General features: G+C 45.8%; 1 pseudogene; it reads right to left on the bottom strand.

The window, feature by feature from the left end:
- Positions 1-2,106: 2,106 nt before the first annotated feature.
- On the bottom strand, positions 2,107-18,229 carry LOC133102652 (putative transcriptional regulator encoded by LINC00473; annotated as a pseudogene).
- Between the last annotated feature and the right edge of the window lie 2,561 nt (positions 18,230-20,790).

The following is a 20,790-nucleotide window of genomic DNA, read 5'->3' as shown; positions in this document are numbered from 1 at the left end:
GAGGATGGTAATAATTTTAATATAAGAAGGAAAAAAAAAAAAGCAGATGGGCCAAGGAGTGAAGAGGAGGAATTGGGAAGAGAAGGTATTACATTTGGTTTTGAGCAATTCTTTACAACTTATGAAAGAAATATTTATTGGAATTTATTTATTTATCTATTGGAAGAGTTTACTTATTGGAAGAGTATATGTTAAGACGTTGTTACAGGTTCTACAGTGCTTGGCGCATAGTAGGATTCGATAAATATTTGTTGAATGAACGGAGAGTCAACAGTAATTATTCAATGAAAGAATAGTGAATAGTCATTTTGACAAACAGATAAAAACCAGCTGAGAATGAGCTGCTGTCAGTTACACAAAGCTTGTTGTCAAGAGCAGCAATTCACAATTTAAAAATAAAATTACCCAAGTTGTCTAAACAGGATAGAACTAATAATTTACTTGCTCTAAGCCAAACTGGCCTTTTCATAAGTGCTAATAATAATAGTCTTGCCAATTTCAGAGATTCTTACCTGTCAAGTCTTAAATTCAGGACACTGTAAACCAGCTTCTGCTGTATGAAGTCAGATAATAAATGTTTAAAAATCCAGACATATGCACAGATCCTACGCCATAGATGGATCATAAGTCATTCTTTCCCTCTTAGTCTCTCTCCATAAAGACTTTAGAAGTCAAAAACTGGTCTATAAATATCAAAAGTCTAAATATTCTGCATTCTCGCCTCCCCAGTAAGTCAAGAAGATTTGCAAACTGAGTCAAGAGCTTTGGCACCCTTGAAGCACAACCATGAACACGTCGGTAAGTCAAGAAGATTTGCAAACTGAGTCAAGAGCTTTGGCACCCTTGAAGCACAACCATGAACACGTCGGTAACTCAAGGTAAAACACCCAGATGAAACCAGCTCAAAATCAGAACAACCTGATGACATGACCAGAACAGCTGTGTCATCAAAAGCTAACACGGTTTCATAAAACTATAGTATAGAATTTATTGGCAGTTATGGGCATCCCTGAATAAATTGTAGAAATATGGTTAAGTCTTCAACTCCAATAGAGAGGACATCAACTCATATCTCTTGCTGTTTTCATTAAAATAGCTATTCTGTATATAATTTACCTATTTTATTGAAATGCTATATATTTTTGAATGAAACCATGCCAGAAAGATGACTTTAGGCTAAAATGTTACTAAGCTTGGAAAAGTTTGAGGTGAGGACACCCTGGGCCCTAGTGCTCATTGGATGATGGAGCCCTCCTCCCTGGGCTACTATTTCAGGTCCCCAGGGAACCTGCACAGGCTTTCTTCAGGGGGGGAGCCCTGATGTTTTCCAAAACACTTGTCTCTGAATCCCTTGGAAGCATGTACTCAAGAAATAGATATAAAGTCCAGAAGTAATCAGGGTATAACAATAACAGGTTAACTGATCTGCGTGTGTGTGGAAGGGCAAATTGGATAAAATGGGAGAGAAAATTCTGTTTAGAGATTGGAAATGAAATTTTATTTGGAGAAGTAAAATCTTCAGCACATTGGATGTATATACAAGTATATTTATTGCAGCATTGTATACAGCCTCAGATAACTGGAAGCAAAGTAAATGACCATTGATAGGAAAATGAATAGAATATAGTACATCTACAGAATATTATGCAGCCAGTATGAAGAATTAATTAGAGTATATCAGTTGACTTAGTGATATTTCTAGGAAGTACTGTCACTTGAGCCAAGGTATAAAAAACATGTATAACCTAAAAGCTGTGTGTACTGTATACAAATATCCCTTTCTCTCCAAATCCTCTTCTTCTTGAGTTCAGATAACAAGTTCAGATAATGAGATTTCATATAGTGAAGGATACCTGTATATGTATATGTGTATATATTTACATCTATAAATCAACAAACAGCGTTATGAGATCCCACATTTTTGCATTTATAAAAATATCTGTGTAAATACATATAATAAATTTCTATATTCAATTTTTAAAAAGAAGAAACAGATGAATTGTTTACATTTTATCATTTGTCTTCTTCTGGTATTTCATTCCTGTAAAATAAATTCTATCTACACTTTGTATAGATAATGTTTGAAATATTACATATATTATCTTGTCCTCATAATAATCTTCAGAGGGAGACTAGGTGAGAAAAATGGTCCTCCTTGAGGTTAAGTCACTTGCTTAAGCTTACATAACTCAGGACCGGATGGTAGCCCAAGTCTGCCTAGCTCCAAAACCCTCTTTACTCCTCACGGGAGCCATAAGACCTCCATGGAGAATCAGACAGAATCAGCTCCAACAATGGAAGCATCCTTTGCCACTGAACATGTTGATTACTCCGAGTACCAACCACCTCCAGTTCTTGGGCGCTGGGACTGAGGCCCCGGGAGTGAGGAGGTCATAGGGTCCTCAGCTCTCAACAATCCCACATCTGCGCAGTGGAGGCAACTGGTAAACCTCACAGTGATGACAACCCACCTTTAAGCTGGAGACACCTGAAGCTGAGCACATGGGCGCCAGTTGTTTTTTTATTCAAGAGGATTTACCAGGTGCCTCCTTCACATTCAGAATAAAGGCTCTTTCAGCCATACATTGTGACATCTTTAGCACATTTCCAGTCTGTAGCACCCAGACTCAAGCTTTTATTAGACTGAATCTTTGCAGACAGGGTTGGCCTGAAACAATGTGGAAAAAGGAAGACTGTATTAAAACACATGCAGTGGAAACTAATCCAGGGAGCACACAGACGTACTGGCAGCTACTTGCCTACACCCAGGCCAAGGATAAAGCATAATCAGGGAAAAGTGACCAAATCCATTTCATATTGGAAGGTGGAATCAACTGGAAAGAGCAGCCCTGCCTCTTATACATTTGCTCTTGGAAAGTTCATGTGAGGCTCTGGTGCAGTTTTCCATCGTGATGAATCTGCAGGACTGGTGCTCCCACTCTCACTTACAGCACAGATACATCTGGGTGTACGGTTCCAGGATTCACTTCGTCACTTTCTGCAGACATGGCCCACAGAGCAGTCCTTTCCAGGCTCTGATCCTCTTTCTTGAGGACCCTTCTCTGGCCTGTGCCTCCCTGTGGGTTCTCCCTAGAGCTCCGAGCCATTCCACCCTCCGCCCATAGCTTCCATTTTTTAAAAGGTCTTGAATGAAGTGAAATGTGATTAGTTACTGGGAATGAGCTAACGATGTGCACAATTCAATAACCTTTGTCATTGATGAAGTAAAGGAATAAAGCTAATTTTCTCCAAATTTTGATGCAATAATAGCCCATTTTTTTCTATGAAAAACACAGAACTTAAATTGCTTCATCTTCATAGTGTCTTTTCAAGAAACATCATCCACCATCAACTTGAGGACTGCCTGCAGGCAGTAGAGGCAATCCCCGACCGGGATGTGCACCCAAATCTGAAACTCAGTAGCCGTGTGATTTCCGGCAAGTTACCTAAACTCTTCCTGCCTCAGTTTCCTCATCTAAAAGAGGGATAGTAATACTACCGACTTCATAGGGTTGTCGTAAAGACTGAGTGAGAAAATAATCACTCAGAATGATGATTGGTAAATGAGAGCTATTAATAATTCATTAACAGTAAACCTGTAATAAGGAAAGTGTGACAAGTCTGCCTGAAACGAACAGAAGTCTCCCCATTTCTACAGCCATAAAGGTACTGTCTTGCAAGAGGTACAGAGATACCCCTTCATCAACTGTCTACCCAAACCAAACTTTTTCCAGTCCTTTGAAAACTCTCCAGGCTTTGCTGCCCTTCCTCACAGAGTCTGTCTTCCACCTGCAATTTCCCCTCTTCTCGAGGCCAGACTCAAATTCCGCACCATATGTGATGACTTCTTGGAGACGCCAGACAGAGGGGTTTTCTTCCAACTCGCATGGTCTTTGGTCTCTTCTGCATCCACGTAGCATTCATCTTGCCACGCTGTTTGCGCAATGATTTATGAGTTAGATTTTACTGCTCGGGCTTGATGGCAAGCACCCTAAAAACACGTACATTTTGTTTTTCCTCATAAAATCTTGTTCGATAAATGTATGCTGCTGCGTCATTTATTAAATATCCCATTCGGGCTTGCCAACAAGCAAGCGTAGTAAACCATGTATGCACTGGGAGTTGGCAGGAGAGTTTAAAATGCCAATTTATGATAAAAAAAATAAAGTCTCACTGGAGCTTATTATCATTCCCTGTTTTGTTTCCACCTTGAAAATAATTACAAAAGATGCTAAAAATTTGTGACACACTGTCTTTAGTGTCTCTTTGCATCTGCAGGGGATGGTAGAGTAGATGTGTTCTGGAAGTTACTGTTTTCCTCTCTGTCTGCAATGGGACCCCACACATCTGTGCTGGCTACCCTGCTCCAGTTCTGGGGCACCTGCTTTGCCTTGTCTACTTTCTAGTTTCAGTTTGTTTCGTGAATCCCACTTGACTTCCGCCTGGGGCAAAGTACATTAATTCTGACCATTCATTAGGCACTTAGTACATACCAACTACTCCATTCAGTGTCTTACAACCAGCAGTGTGCTGGTAAGGATTTAACAGGTGCACGGGGCGGGGCGGGGGCGGGGGGCAGCCCTGACTTGAAGGATTTGCCAATTTCCAGGGTGTAAATGCAGCCAGTTCTGCTCCGATGCTTGCTCTGACGCTTGAGGATTTGTCCCAGCGTGATTGATATATTAGGGAACAACTTGAGCGTAACGTGAATTTCAGTTTGCTCACGTGTGTTTCATCCTTGAGAACCCAGGTGACAGAAGCAGGAGCACACAAATGGCACACGCGCTCGGGTCACCAGGACGACGAGCCACACCCACTGCAGCTGGTGGTACCCTTCCTGTCTGGTTTCAGAAGACCCTCCTGCCAGCACTTCTGTATAACATCAGCTGCACTCCTTCCCCCTCGGAGCTCTGGGCCCTCCCTGTCCTCAATTTCCCCTGTACTCTCCCCTATTTTGTATTTTTCCCTCTGTTTCCTGTTCTTTTGCTCTTGGGGTCTTTTTTTCTCTCTCCCCCTCTCTTATTCTCTTCCCCTTGCAGACAGGGTGCTGGGCATGGCGGGCCCCCAGCAATGTAAGCACTCACTTCCACAAGCAAACTTCAGACTTTATCAAGGTGACCTTTCCGAAGTGACACATTTATCACAGTATCCACACATTTCTTAACCAGTTAACATGGACAAACTGTGCTGCCCCCAGCAATGTAAGCACTCACTTCCACAAGCAAACTTCAGACTTTATCAAGGTGACCTTTCCGAAGTGACACATTTATCACAGTATCCACACATTTCTTAACCAGTTCACATGGACAAACTGTGCTGCCATTTTTATTGAGTTACTATCTTTCTATTATGTGTCACTAAAAATTTTTGAGTGTTGTGGCCCTAACTGCATTTTACTCTAAGTCCCGTGGTTTTTAATGCACAATTTTGCCAACGGGTTGAATTTGAGGAATGCAGACATCACATGATAGCAGAAGTAACTGCCCACTCCCCTTGGAAGAGCTGGTTGTGTGTGTATATCTGTCCCCAACTCTGCATTAGTGACGTCACAGTGGTAACTGAAACCCACCAGTGGGAGTGTATTTGCGGGGTGGGACTCAAGAATTTACGTCTCCATCATTCCCAGGCGACACTGATGCTGCTGGTGCAGACTTCGAGGACCACTGCCTGAGGGTCAGACCCCCCTGTGCCTCTCCTTTGCGGGAGCCGGGAGCCACCCCACCCCTGCCCTCCTCCTACCCTCACAGGGTGAGAGGAATTGAGGAAGGCCCAGTGGAAGCCCCATCTGTGGTGTCTATACTGATGGATTCACCGCCTGGGAAGACTGGGCTGCACTCCTCTGCTTCCGGAGTAGGGAGAAGTGACCCTCACCTTCTCCCTGGCCTTGGTGAGCTGGCCTTGGAGTCATCTCCGTTTGGATTTATATCCACGCTCCACAGGCCACCAGCTTATGAGCTGCGGGACCTTGTGCAGATCAATGAACTTTCCCAGCTTCAAGTTTTTTCATCTGTAGAGTGGGGATAATAATACCTTGCTTGAAGTATTGTTGTGAAAATAAATTGGTATCTGATCCCCTAGTTACAAGGCTGGGTAGGAAAACAGAAGTCCTTGTACCACATTTTCCCGAAGGAATTGAATACCTAAGGAATTGAGTCCTCACTCAAGCCTGCCCCACTCCACAGGAACGTGAATCCCAGACCATCTCATCAATACCTTTGCTTGTCAGTCTTTGCTACTTTTGCTAATGGATACGTTAAGACAGAATTCAATGCCAATGGATTGCAAAATGAAACTGCAATTCTTTCAAGAGCTGGAAGATTTCAGGAAGCCTGTGAGTCATGTGAGAGATGTGCCCTAATCATACACTCCATGGACAGTGTGGAAGCTGACAGTCAGACCAGATGGGGGAAGAGAGAATCAACAAGGACGACGATAGGGTAGGCGCCTCAAACAACACGATTTGAATATCAAAGTATGATGAACAGTCCTTAAGAAAATTGATAAAAAACTATTTTTACCAAACTGACCCTATATGAATGCTGAGAAAGTCGGATGTCATAAAATTTTAATTTTTGTAGTTATCTGTTGAGTTCCAACATCATTCTGGCTGTTTTTGTTGTCGATAGGAAGTAAAAATGACTTAGGGGAAAAAAATGGGAAAATAAAAATATAAAATATTATATAATTATAGAATAATAATAAGGGCTAAAATATGAGGAAGAACAAGAATGTTGATGTAAGAGATTTCTTTAAAAAATATTATTTTGCATGAATCTAGTCCAATCTCTTGTTTTTCCTTTATCGTTAAGCTGGACTTCCTTATTGTTATATTATCTCCCTTAAAAAGTGAACTTAGACTGACTTAGAAAATATGACCAATTTCCAGAATTTAAAACATGCTCTATGATCTGAGTAGGAGAACCCAGAGAATGCTTCAATAGTTATCCTTACATACACAAAAAAGTACAATCTTTGCTAACTGTTTTAACAGGCTTCTGTGGTTTGATATTAAGTTTTTAATCCAACATAATTCACTCACAGTAACATGGTTTATAGTCTTTTTTGCCATTTTCAGTTTGCACACCGAGCGCTTCTGCAGTCTTTATCTTACGCTTTCCGTCGAGAGGATGAGAGATGAGCCTGCTTTCCTGCAATTTTGTCTTAAGGTGGGAGCATCGTCTACCTGTTTTGCATTTGTTAGTGCCCTAGAAAGGACATCCTGGCAAAAGCTGTGGTTCTTCAAAGCCTTCCCATGGGTGGTTCCTTCTGCTTAGCACCTTCTTTTTTTGCATGCAGAGAGAGCTCTTTCTGCAAGTGGGCATTCACGAAGACTCCCAATACCTAGGAAGAGCAGATCCATCTGGAAGGCAAAAAGGGGCCTTTTGCGTCAGGAAGACAGCAGCCAGCCTGGCAGTGGTCATGAGAACAAATTTAAACTGTACCAGTCTTCAGCTGAACCTGGGAAGTCCAAAGCACTGAAAAACGGGAAATCCGTATTAAAGGATGATTCACAGCCTGATCTAGTTAAATCCTCAGACGTGAAGCAGACCACACAGTAAACGAAACCAATGGCAAAAAGTCAATGAAATAATGTAAAACTGGAGTATAAGTTGGGAGATCTGGTCTCTTATCCAGATTTGATCAAGTATTTGTGTCCTTTTTGGAAAGTTATTGATTTCTTTGTACATTATTCGCTCATATACGTTCGAATGATGTAAAATGTGGGTTATCTTTGGCTCGAACATGTCACATCATTGTATATGCCTTCAAGCTCTAAAGGTCAGTTTATGGGAGGGACCAAAGCCCTACAGGCCTTCCTCGAGACCGACATAAGCAACACTCACTGTTTCGTGGTGTCCCATCAGCTGGCGAAGGATCTGAAAAACCACTTCTGAACTGACACAGAATCACACTAGACTCACCAGCTCTGTAAAGTAACAAATTAGATCACAAGCAACAGAACACATGTCAATATGCTGACTCTGTTTCTGAATTTATTTTATGTCTTCTAGTAGGGTATTACCTTTATACTCTTTTTCCCTTTTAGGCTTTGCAGAACTTCAATTTAGGATGAATAGCTAGATCAAACTTGGTCCTGTCCAGACTGAGATCCCCTCCTCGGGACACTCTCTGACCTATTGGCTGCCGCTCTGGTTCACATCTTCAGTATCTCACCGCTGAAGTGCCTCCGCTTGCTTGGTTCCCACCAGCAGTTGGCTGCCCTTCCAATTGATTCCATGAGCGATGCTAGATTACTCTTCCTGGAACCTCACCCACATGTGCATGATGTGAAATTCCAACCCCTGACCCTCAGGTTCAAGGTCCTCTTCAATGGCTCCGATCCTCCTTTTTAGTTTGGTCTCCTCCCAACACCACTTCTTCCATTTACAGAGGTCTGATCACCCCCTTCAGCAGTGCCCTCCACCTGCTGTTTCTTCTGGTTTAACTTCCAACTCTCCACAACTCTGAGTCTTTCAGATCCAGGTCAAGTCATTGCCTTCTCCATGCAACTGGTGATCTTGCTTTCCTTTAATAAACGATGCTTGATCCATTTACTCATTCAACAAACTTTTATCGCAGAGCTACAATGTGCCAGGCACTGTTCTAGCTACAGGGTCGAAACTCCTCAATTGGCATTTTATCACACACTTGCTCTAATAATTTATAATAAAGAGTTAACCTTCATCAACAATGTACTCCTCCCAGCAGTGCGTCAAGTACTTCCCGACGTGTATTATTTCCTTTTCCCGGTAACCTTCTGAAGTGAGGGCTGGTATCCTCCATTTCTTAGACGAAGCAGTGAGGCACAGAGAAATTGAATGATTTTCCCAGCCGGGATTCACAGTTGGCTTTCCGGCTCCGGAACCCCCCTCTGAGCCACTATCCCGCTTGGTCTCTCCCCACGTGGCCATCACTGCCCCTGCCATGGGCTGCCTGGCACCACTTTTAGTGTTTCGCTTGTGCATATCCTGTCTCCCCAACTTTAATAAATTCCGTGTCTCTCAGTGAGCATAACAGCACAGCATCTAGGGCAGCCGGGTTCACCCGATCGTGATGAGATTTTGCCGGAATTCCATGTTGGAATCATGGTAATAAGTGTATGACATGAACTGCTTATGTGTTATAGGATGTGGGGAAAACACTGGGAAATCATACAGCGCCTCAGTTTCACCTACACTTCCCACCTCCCCTGAAACTTGCCACCTCTATCGGGCTTGTCCTTCAATCTTACTATTTCAATAAAACCTGCGTGCGACATTTTTGCCTTAGATTTCCATTCTGCCTTCTTAAAGAAATAGGGAAAAGTCACCAGAAGCCTAAGAGTTTTGGGAGCGGCAGGAAACCACACCCCTCTAACCCCACCCCAGCAGGACAGCCCCGTGTGGACTTGGGTCTGCGGCTGCCTTGAATTATCTCGCCCGTGTCCCTCAAGGCCTCGAGGCCCGAAAACGCGGCTCCACTCACTTTGCTAAGGAAAACTTTTCTGTGTGTTTCCTTGGCCACTTTTTATTTTTATAAGAGCAGAAAGTGGCCACAGCACATTTCTAACCCAGAGTTGTGGGCTTCCCAACACCTCTCCTAACTATGAAACAGCTGAGCAGCCTCTCTCCTGGCCGCCTCAATATTACATTTCAAATCCAGCATTAGGGGAAATTATGAACCGAAACAGAGAGCCCTGAAAAAGGAAAAATCTGTTTTTTTGAAGTTGCTGCTGAGCTACCATTTTGGTGTTCACTGAAACTTGCTAACTGAACTTTACATGCTAGGCTTGGCTGCATGGCTTGCTCTGCGACTTTGAGCCTTTTTTCTCTCTGTTCTCACAGAAGTGCTTTTAAACCACTTACTTAATAGCCCTCCCAACTTATCCCTTACAACATTCAATGATGAAATATTAATTTCTAAAATACTTCTTCAAGAGGTAGGAAAAGGAAATTTGTTTCTTTGTTAGCAGTTTATTATTTTTTTAAATTAATACACTTTTTTTGGAGCAGTTTTAGGTTTATAGAAAATTGAGCAGGAAGTACAGAGAGTTCCCATACATCCCCTCCTGCCCTGGACTTGGGTTCCCTATTATTAACACTTTGCATTGATGTGTCCCATGTGTTACAGTTGATGAACCAATATTAATACATTATTATTAACTTAGGTCCATTGGGGGTCCCTCTTGGCGTTGTACATTCTATGGGTTTTATCAAATGCGTATGTCACGTATCCACCATTACAGTATCATATATAGTAAAACCACATACAGAGTGGTTTTACTGACCTCAAAATCCTATGTTCCCTCTGTCCATCCCTCCCTCCCTCTTAACCCCTGGCAACCACTGATCTTTGTGCTGCCTCCATAGTTTTGCCTTTTCCGCAGTGTCATACGGTTGATGCCATACAGTATGTAGTCTTTTCAGGTTGGCTTCTTTCACTTAGTCATATGCATTTAAGGTTCCTCCAGGTCTTTTCCTGACTTGATGGCTCACTTATTTTTAGTGCTGAATCATATTCTACTGTCTGGATGCACCACAGTTTATTTATCCATCACCTACTGAAGGACATCCTGGTTGCTTCCATTAGTGTTTTCGGCTGTTGTAAATAAAACCACTAAAAACATCCATGTGCAGGTTTTTGTATGGAGAGAAGGAAGTTTTTGAGTGAAATTTTTAAAAATAAAAGTATTACAGCAGATGTCACGTCCGACATTATTACTATTGTGATTACTGATGTTATTAAGATTGTGTTAGCAAACCTGGAGCCAAAAGCAGTGGTACTTTGACAGCTGAAGCATATTTTATAGAATGTCCACATCCACAGGGACGCTTGATTTGCTTCCAGATATTCAGGGCTTAACATCTACCTGTTAGGAAGCCTTTGGCTCCCAAGGAAGGAGAAAAGCCACTGTGCCTCAGGTAGGAGCACACTCTGAAGCAACAGAAAACCCAGCTCTCAGAGCCTGCACAACGGGGCTTTGTTTCTCTGAGATAAGAGGAGGGGAGGGCGGCAGCCGCCGGTGTGGTCCTCAGGCCCTGGTCTCCCCATCCTCCCTCCCACCGTCAGTGTTGACACCTCCTCTGCCACCTTCGTCCCTGTCAGCTCATGGTTGCCCGGTGGGTGTGGCAGCATTCAAGCCGGGCAGACAGGAAGGGGCAGCGCCAGCATGGCCTTTACAAGGAAGCACCCGGGGTCCCTGCAGCTTCTACGTGGGTTTCTTTGGTTTGTATCTCACTGGCCAGGCAGTGTCCCATGGCCTCCCAAGGGAGGCTCCGAGGCAAGCATTTAGTTCTTCACAGCTCTGTGGTGGAGGAACTCAAGGGGAAAGACAATGGGACTGGTTGTCAGATTGGCTAACCCCACAGGTGAATAAATAGCCAACAACAGCAGCAAACAAACTCAACACAGCTCCAGCTGGGCTCCGTCTAAGCACCTTACAGCCCCCAAGGATCTCCTTGCTGCTCGTGGGGAGACCTGGTTGGAAAGAGATGCTCAGACGGGCTGCCGTGCTCCATGCCATCTCCTGGTGGCTACCAGAGTCCCGTTTCCCACCACTGCTCAGCAATACGTGCACTGAACGTGCCTGGACAAACCAACCTCCTGTATGACTAGTCGCTTGGCGTGTACAAGACCCAAGTTTCCCACCTTCTGATGTTGAAGATCAGGCTCTGAATGTAGGGCTGGAAGCACAGAGAGCATAGAAGAGGCAAAAAGTGCACTTTCATGGCATTTCTCATTTATTTGCCACTTCCATTGCTTTGACTTAGGCCTCGCTATCCCTCACTTAGATCTTTGCGATGACGTCAGAATTGTCTCCCTCTGCCAGTCCCCTCACATTCAATTCATCTCTCCCAGGGTTTCGAGCTGAGCTTTCCTGAAACGCAAAACAGATCGGTCCCTCACCTGCTCACACACCTTTACTGCCTCCCCACCGCCTGCCAGGTGCAGTCCTGATGCCCTGGCCTGACGTCCAGCATCTTTACAATCTGTCTCCATCTCTCCATCCCCAGTCTGGCTACGTGCCCTGCCCCTGAGCCTCCACTCATGCTGTTCCTTCTGCCTGTACTGTGTCTTCTTCTCATCAAAATCCAGGATTTCAATGCACAAGGCAAAGAAAACCAAACACTAATCCACATTAGAAAACTCTAATATAAGACACATATTAAAGCATTTTAAATGTGAGTACAAGAGTCATTTCTCAGTATAGACGTGTTTTTAAAATAGGGACAAGGAAAAAGAACTACAGAAGACCAGAGAATTTAAAGACTCTGTATCCTAAAAAAACATCAACAACCTGGTAGAGTAATAACGTGTAGTGCAAACAAGGTACTACAACAAATAAAAATGGAAAAGCTGCCAATTCCTGCAGCTATATGTTGATAGGTTACATAACAGTATACACTTTCATTCATATGAAAAATTTTAAAGCTACGTAGAGAAGTGCAGATTGTTTATACTCCTTTGTTACAACTTCTGAGCATATTCCTTAATCTTTTGGGCCTCAACTGTCACATTTATAAAACGGGCATATTCATAAACTGAACAGAAGATAGGGAGAGAGACTAAAAAAATTGGTGGAGGTCTTTCCAGCTTTCAAATGTCCAATACTATTAGGTATTTAAAAGCAAAATAAAATAATGTCTCAAAAATTATTAAATTATTTCATAATAGTAGCCTCTTATTTTCAGCAGTCTCTCCTTAACTTGTGTAAGCACAGGACTAATACACAGGCAGACCTAGTCTGAAGGGAGCGATACTGCATTAGTGTGAGAAATACCTAAATTGCTATTATTTCTCCACATTTATTTTTTATTTTTTTTAATTATTAGCACCTTTAATTATTATTTATTTATTTTTTTGGCTGTGTTGGGTCTTCGTTTCTGTGCGAGGGCTTTCTCTAGTTGCAGCGAGCGGGGGCCACTCTTCATCGCGGTGCGCGGGCCTCTCACTATCATGGCCTCTCTTGTTGCAGAGCACAGGCTCCAGACGCGCAGGCTCAGTAGTTGTGGCTCACGGGCCCAGTTGCTCCGCGGCACGTGGGATCTTCCCAGACCAGGGCTCGAACCCGTGTCCCCTGCATTGGCAGGCAGATTCTCAACCACTGCACCACCAGGGAAGCTCTCCACATTTATTTTTAAGAGTTCAAGAGAAGCACTCAGTACCCCTGGCAACTTCTCTCCATTTCACTTAGTCCTTTTCTAAAACCTCTGTTTGGGTGACTTGATTCTATGGTCTCCTGTGATTTAATTCTTTCAAGTGGTTCTACCCAGCTCCAAATTTTACTGATGTCTCTACAAACCTAACAAGAATGATGAAGGTCGTGCAAGAAAAGCAATTTTTGTGGAATTTCAGCATGTTCAGAACTGCAAATCCTATGATACTCACTTGCAGGATCCTTTTTGTTTCTGTGAGTGAAGAAACTAACCCTTCCTCCACATGTGAGGAATATTTTAAAACTTTCTATTTAAACTGTGGCCTAGTTCACCAGATTCTACGTCTTCTTGTGGTTCTCACTTGATTTTCAAAACATAACTGTTCGTACAAGAAAGCAGTGAATTATAGGATTCTCTCTTTACATCGTTCTCTGTCCACTGAGCACATGAGAAGTCATGTCTGCTGTGGTTCAGAATTCAACCGTGTCATAGAATCAAAGGGTGAGTGGGATCTTAAGATTCTGCCGCAGACATAGGGTGGTGCGTTTTCAAATATATCTTTTCCTAAAGAGGGATTAACTGCCTTTGTCATGATTCAACCTCCGCCCTGTCGGAGCATTTGATGGAGTGATGGGCGGCCCGGAGGCTGATGATAAGTCACCATCAGCCATGCAGCTGGACCAGGAGCAAGTCCAACAGCTGCCCAGCCCTGCCTTCCAGGAGGGGAGCATTTGCCAAAACAGCTCAAGGTGCAGCGGGCAGGATGCACTCGGGAGGCTGTCAGATGTTGGGGGTGGGGGCATTATCTCTAACACCTTTCCGTGAAAAACTGCTTAAGGACTCATTCAAGGAACATCCATCCCTACTGATAATCGACACTAACATTTTCCAGGTGCCCCCTCTGGCCGTCACTGAGCTAAGCTCTTCACACGAATGACTTTCAGGCAGTTGGACTCCAGCGCCCAGTGGGGTCTAAGCCCACACCACTTCGCTCTAGGACCCCCTATTAGTTAAGGCCTTCCGGTGCCCAGGGCGCTGTGCTTGGGCTTTGGGAGGATAAAATGAGGAACATGCGCAAGATACAGCCCCCAGCCAAGAGCTTAAAAGCTTCTGAAGGAGGTAAACATGTTCAGAGACAGATAATAACGCAAAAGCAGCAACCGTCTTTTAAACAGATTTGTTCTCTCTTGGTTTGAAATAGTTTTGTTTGAAGGAGTCCAGGCCCACATCACCCTGGAGACACTGCAGTGCTCAGGGCCAGGCAGGGGACCGGAGTCCAAGTCTGGCACCACAGGCCTGACTCAGCTCACGTTAGCCTAGCACCAGCTTTGGGGCAGCTCAGTAGAAAAGCATTGAAACTTGTATTTCTGATCCTTCCCAGATCAGAACTCACATGGAGAGTTTCTCACTTGCAAGAGAAGCAAAAAGGAGGATTCACTGGTTTAATGAACAGAGACCCGGCACCTCCAGGACCGTAGGCTGCATGTGCGTCTTCCAGCTAGGATCTCCCAGCATCTCATCCCTCGGCCTCACGTCACCAAAGACAGCAGGACCTGCCCAGAGCGGGAGGGCTGGACATTCATGTGCACACAAGCGAAGGACAAAGTGGCCCAGAGTGAACGGGAAAAGCCAAAAGAAACTTTTGTTCTACGGAAAGAAGTATTGACCAATAATTATCCCTTTGGCTTATGATTGGAAAATGTTTCAGCTCCCTGCACATATTAACAGAGCTTTGTTTCCTGAGGCTTCTCTCGTCACTTTTTCTGCAGAAATGAGAGGTGATAGCATTCATGAGATGGCTGAAAGGAAAAGGTAGAAACGCAGTGTTCAGCCACAGGCACTCTTGGACCAGGCTCGGCGAGTTAGACCAGCGGCCAGGTCAGGCCACATGCGGAGTGGTGACGTGTCACAGTTACTTCTGAAGACATCACAGAGCTTCAGGCTCAACACCTCGCTGCAGGCTGTTCTTGGCAGGCATCGCCCATAGAGAACAGAGTGAAAATTTGCAATATGCTCAGTGGAGTGGGAAGCCAAGGTGAGGACATTCCTAAAAAATGTTCCTCCAACCAATGGTTTCCATATTGCCGAGCAAGAAACCGTCTTCTCTCGAGCTGGGAGGAGTGCGGATGGGAGGATGGGAGAGGGGCCATTTCAAAGTTCTTGGCTTTTCCCTCTGTCTCTAATAATTTTGTGAAGAAAAAACAGTGTTTTGCCATAAAAATATAATGAGCCATTTATCCACTGCCCTCCCTATGAAAAATATTACATACCATTCTAAAAAGAAACACGATAATTTATGTCTAGTTTTTGCATTCACATTGAGAGACTTGCTATCTTTGGATGATTTGTGGCAATCAGCCTAGAAAATTGATTCCCTGGGTAATATTTCATCCAGATCCTCTATTTTTTAGAGAAAAGAACACGAAGAGGGTAATGAAAGCTGTGAGAGAAGAGGACTCCCTGGAAGTAATTCGTGCTGCTCTGGGGGGCCCTTCTCCCCAACTCACTCCCTCCCCAGCTGTCGGCCTCCTGGCAGACAGGTCAGGCCCAGGGATGGACAACCAAGGGGACAACCAGAAGCAGTGACCCCAAAAGTTTGGCAGCCAAGGTTCCCTACAAGGCAGCACAGCCCCTGAAATCAGCGAGGGTACATGCTCGTGAGGTCACTCCTGCTACCTCACCCCACTCCCCAGCGGTCAGCCTGCATGTACAGAAGCAAGGAACAGTCTAGCAAGAAGCACAGCCCTTGAGATGAGAGAGCGGCAACAAGCCCAACACACAGGGTTAAAACTGGGCTGCTCTGTAAGAATGAATGCTTAGAGGGCAAGGACTGCACCTCCCAAGCCACGAAAGGGGGGTGATCAAACAAGAACAGGTGAAAGAAACAAGAATCCACGAAGACTACGGGAAAGGAAAATAGGATCCTTAAAATGAAAAAAGTTAATAAGGGCTTAATAGCATACAAAGTCCAAAATAATGTGGTGAGAATTACTGCAAAGTAGCTCTCCCGGAGCACTGTGCAATGTGTTCAAAAAACACACCATAAAGAAATGGAAAGTATAAATACACGTGAGGGACGCAGAGGACCAGCAGGAGTTCTAGGAGGAGAGAACAGAGAGTGGAAGAGACACAGCGTGTAAACAAATAGCAAGACATCGTCTAGAGCTGAGAAAGAAAAGCCCTCGAATTCGAAGGTCATTTTCCACTGAATTCCGTCCCGGATAAAATGTTAAGCCCACACCGAGACATGCCGTCACTCAATTTCAGAACATTAAGGACCAAGAGAAGCTAGTTGTCATGAAAGGAGAGGTGGGGAATAGCTGGAAGTCCAGTGAAGCTGTTCAGATCAAGGTGGCAATCCAGCAGATTTCTACACAAGGGGGAGTGAGTCAGCTGATGAGGTGAAAATGAAGATCTGAGCGAAAAGGAGCAACCAGTGGCCCCTGGATGCTAGGAAGGCAGAGGTGTGTGCAGAGGACAGGTGGAGCCCAGGCAGGGAGGGAAGGAGGAGGACACAGTGACAACGGAAGACAAGACAGAAGCTCATGTCTGATGCCCCAGGAGAGGAAGGCTCAGCGTGAAGACGGGTGGGCAGGCCACGAGGCATGAGTCTTTGGAATTTGACCCCTTGCTTTCAATGTGTCTGTGGGGTAGAAGGAGGGAGACAGACGAGACACTGCCAGCGGGTGGCATCGGAAGACCTGGGCTGGGCCAGAGCCAGGACCAGCCGGGGGCCAGTGTCTGGGGACGGGGGGTCCAGGCTAGGGGCGGCGGGGATCCTGTGGATGCATTTGCTGAGAGCCACCAAAGTTTACTCATTTAAAAGTTATCACTGGGAATTCCCTGGCAGTCCTGTGGTTAGGACTCCACGCTTTCACTGCAGAGGGCCCGGGTTCAATCCCTGACTGGGGAACTAAGATCCTACAAGCCTTGCAGCTCAGCCAAAAAAAAAAAAAGTTCTCATTCAAACGTTGACACCCACGGAACGTGAGTGCCCAGAGAGAGCACTAAGCTGGGCATGAAGGCGGCCCCGCCCTGGGTCCTCAGCACCAGGTCACAAGCCGGGTGACTGCAGGCCGGCCTGCCGCCTTCCTTCTTTGTAAGATGGGCTCCCGCCCTGGTTGACAAGGGGCGAGGCCCACCTTGCAGAGGCAGGTGAAGGCTGTGCACACCCCAACGGGCTACACGAACATGAGGGGGCACCTCATCACAACGAACGAACGGGGCAAGGCGGGCAGGACGTGGCTGGCTTCCCACGGTATCAGAGCCTTACCTGCGGGCTGGGTGGAGGCCAGGGCCCGGTCAACAGCCCTCCACTCCCCCGGGTCTGGTTGGAGAGGCCCCTAGGCCAGTCTGGGAGCCGCTAGACGGCGGTCTGTCCACCAGAGCCCTCATTCCAGCAGGCTTCCCGGGCTCTGCCCAGGCTCCTCGGCCTGGACGGCAAGGCTTGGGCCCAGGTCCCAGCAGACCCAAGGTTTCAGCAGGTCCTCAAGCAAGACGTGCCCTCCTGCAGAGCACAGAGCCCCACGAAGTCCTTTCCAGAAACCCCCCTGCGACTTCTCTATCTGTGGTGAAAAGGTGGTTTGTGGGCAGTGAAGGGAAGACGTTGGCCCAAGATGTCAGCCAACATTCATGCCTGGACCCTTGGACATCACCGTGCTGTCACTTTATGTCATCTGACTGCCGCTACCAAGCCCTACCCGAGGCATTTCACACGTGTGACTGCAAATCCTTACAATGACCCCGTGCTCCAGGATCGTTCCCACAACAGCCCTGGAGATAGGGAAACATGAGGAAACCGAGGCTCAGAACTTATGTTGCCCGAGGTTTCACAGTGGATGGGATGCACCGGAGATTTGAACTCAGTTCATTCGCCCCCAGCCTGTCCACTGGGCAAGACCACCAGTGCCAACGGCAGCCATCACAAGGAAAACTGATCAGGAGTTGGGGTATCCCTTGGGGAAGACCTTTAACCTGCGATGAAAGATGTCAGGAGCCACACCACCGGCCAGCTTGGCGTCTGCTCGGACAGGGGCCACCCACAGGCGACAGGCTCCTGGGCAACAGGGCTGCAGTCCCGACTGGTTCCACATCCTCAGGCGGGAACGTGGACGCCCACCCCTGACTCATTCTTCATTGCTTGGCTACGTTCAGCTTTGCTGCGCCATACAATTCAGGTGGGAAGGAACAGTCCAACAAAATCATGAAGAAAGATGTTTTCCACTGGGCCCTAAAAGACGATGTGATGAGGTCCAAGTTGTTCCAGACTCTGGTCACCTGCTACAGGATGTCAGCCGCAAGCGGTTTGTAAAGTGTCTGGAAGACAGCGGTCAGAGTGTGGGCTCCCAGATGGGTGGCGGGTGCTGTCACATCTAGTCCTACACTAGCCAGGAAAGGCAAAAGATCAACTGTCTTCATTATCATCTGTATGAATTCAGGGTCACGAGACTAGCAAGGTGCCCCAGTCACTGACTATCAGCACGACGATCACCCTCCCTGGGGGAACAAAATCCATCGGCTTGTGGACAAGCCTCTGCACATGCACCCGAGGCACATTTGTGATCAGCAAATTAGCTGTCCACTGTGCCCCAGAGCGTTGCTGGTTCTGTACATTGAACCTGATTATTTCGTGAGTTAAAATATAAAATAAGCACATGTGGCCCCATGCACACACATACACACACACACACAACCAAGCTGTGATTGCTATTCTAGCCACCCGCTCTTAGAAATACAGAGAAGTGCCAGGAATGGAAATTCTTCAGTTGCTGGCAAGAATGCAACCAACCTTTCCACCCTTTAAATGAACGTTCTGAAGTAATTAATCAAGATTTGTGTGGTTTCCTCCTCCCCCTCCCTCTCTCTCTCTTACACACACACACACACACACGAACTCACACACATGCTGACATACACACTTACACAAGGAAAGAGGGAAAGTATTCTTAATACTAGTCCAGGGCAGCTCAAAATCTCTGGCTGTAAAGTAAATCTGCCTCCGTTCCTAAGACCTTACATTTGAAAAGTGCTTCACAGTTTTCCAGATACTTCCCCAGACATCCTCTCCTTGGTACACACGCAGGCCTAGTGTGTATGGTCATCTTCATTTTCACGGAGGACGAGTCGGTGCTTTAAAAAATAGCAAGAGCCAAACGGTTCCGGGTTCAAAGCCCGGCTCTACGTCCTCCTTGCTGTGTGACCTCTCACAAGTGATCTAACATCTCTGGGTCACAATTTCCTCGTCTAAAATGGGAGGATAAAGCCAGCCCCAGGGACTGTGGTGAACGTTTTATTGAAAGCATCCAGCATGAAAATGGATTAGTGGTTTTACCGGGAAAGAAAGCGGCCCAGGGAGCATCGATGACGGAGCCAGAGCCCTGGGTGACAAGCGCAGAGATGCCCCTCGGCCTCGCTGGAAGGTGCCTCCATCCTGCTCTCCTGCTTCCAGGCTTCCCTCTCGATCTAGATGTCCCTTCCTCATTTTCCAAACATGGTGACTCCCCTGCACTTCCTCAGCCAGTCCAGACATCACCTCGCCCACCGGGGTCACAGTAAAGCCCCTCTGCCCTCTGCACTCTCTCAGCAAGGGCCGTGCGGGCACCTCACAGGCCGCACTCTGAGGGCAAGTGCTGTGCATTTAACTCTGGATTCGAACCCCTGGGTCACAGCAGGTCACCGAAGGAAGGCAGAGCAGGGACAGCCAAGGTGTCGGCCACACCGTAGTTACTTGGGTTCCCAGCAGGTGAAAACCCAAGCAATCCAAGGCAGTCATCTCTTTGAAATCTACAGGCAAAGCTATCTCATTATTTTCTCTCTGTTATTGCCAAGAAATTCTTCCTTATATCTATAAACCCTCCCTATAAATGTAACCCACTTCCTCATTATCAGACCTGCAGCAACAGGGAGCCATCTGTCCAAGTTTACCCACAGTAACTCCTGTGTCCTGTCCTCCTGAAGCCGCCGGCTGCACTTAGAATCAGGGTCCCTCCGACCTGGGAGTGGCCCAGACAGCACACAACTCCTTGTTTCAGAGAGAAAAGAGGTAAAATCCAGGAGGGCAAGGAACACACAACTGAGCTACTTCTTTCTTTTCTCGTGGGACCAAAATTCTCTATCCTCTAATCACTGGTTTTTCTATGCTTTTTGTATCGTTACCAGTTTACCCCTTTCCTTTTTTAAAGGTAGAGAGAAGATCTGGACATAATACCTCTGAAATATTCGTAATTTTTAAAAACACCCAACCAATTTCAGTTGAGTGAGTGACGCTAATGGAACTTACCACGAGATTAGGTGATTCCTCTCTCGTCATCATCAAAAATGTACAGAGCACTGGTGACATGCCAGCTATGGCACAAGGCCCACGGGATATAAAACTTTATAAGGCCCAGTCCCTATTACCGAGCAGTGCCCAAACTTGAAGGGGACAGCCATGGAAACAAGTAATTACTAGGTAGATGTGTAAACGCAGTAACAGCTAAAGTACTTCTTAAACAAACACTTTGTTCTGGGCACACAGGTCAACTCAGGCAATCATTAGAAGAGTGTGTCAGGTAGAGTGATGATGGTGAAAAGTGTGTGGGACCTCTGCTTGAGAAAATCAAGGAGCACTTCACAAGGAGAAGAAGCCACCGTGGTTACTAAGGAGAGAAGTTCA

Source organism: Eubalaena glacialis, chromosome 12, assembly GCF_028564815.1.
Source record: "Eubalaena glacialis isolate mEubGla1 chromosome 12, mEubGla1.1.hap2.+ XY, whole genome shotgun sequence".
NCBI classification, from domain to species: Eukaryota; Metazoa; Chordata; class Mammalia; order Artiodactyla; family Balaenidae; genus Eubalaena; species Eubalaena glacialis.
This window is presented reverse-complemented; position numbering and strand designations above follow the sequence as displayed.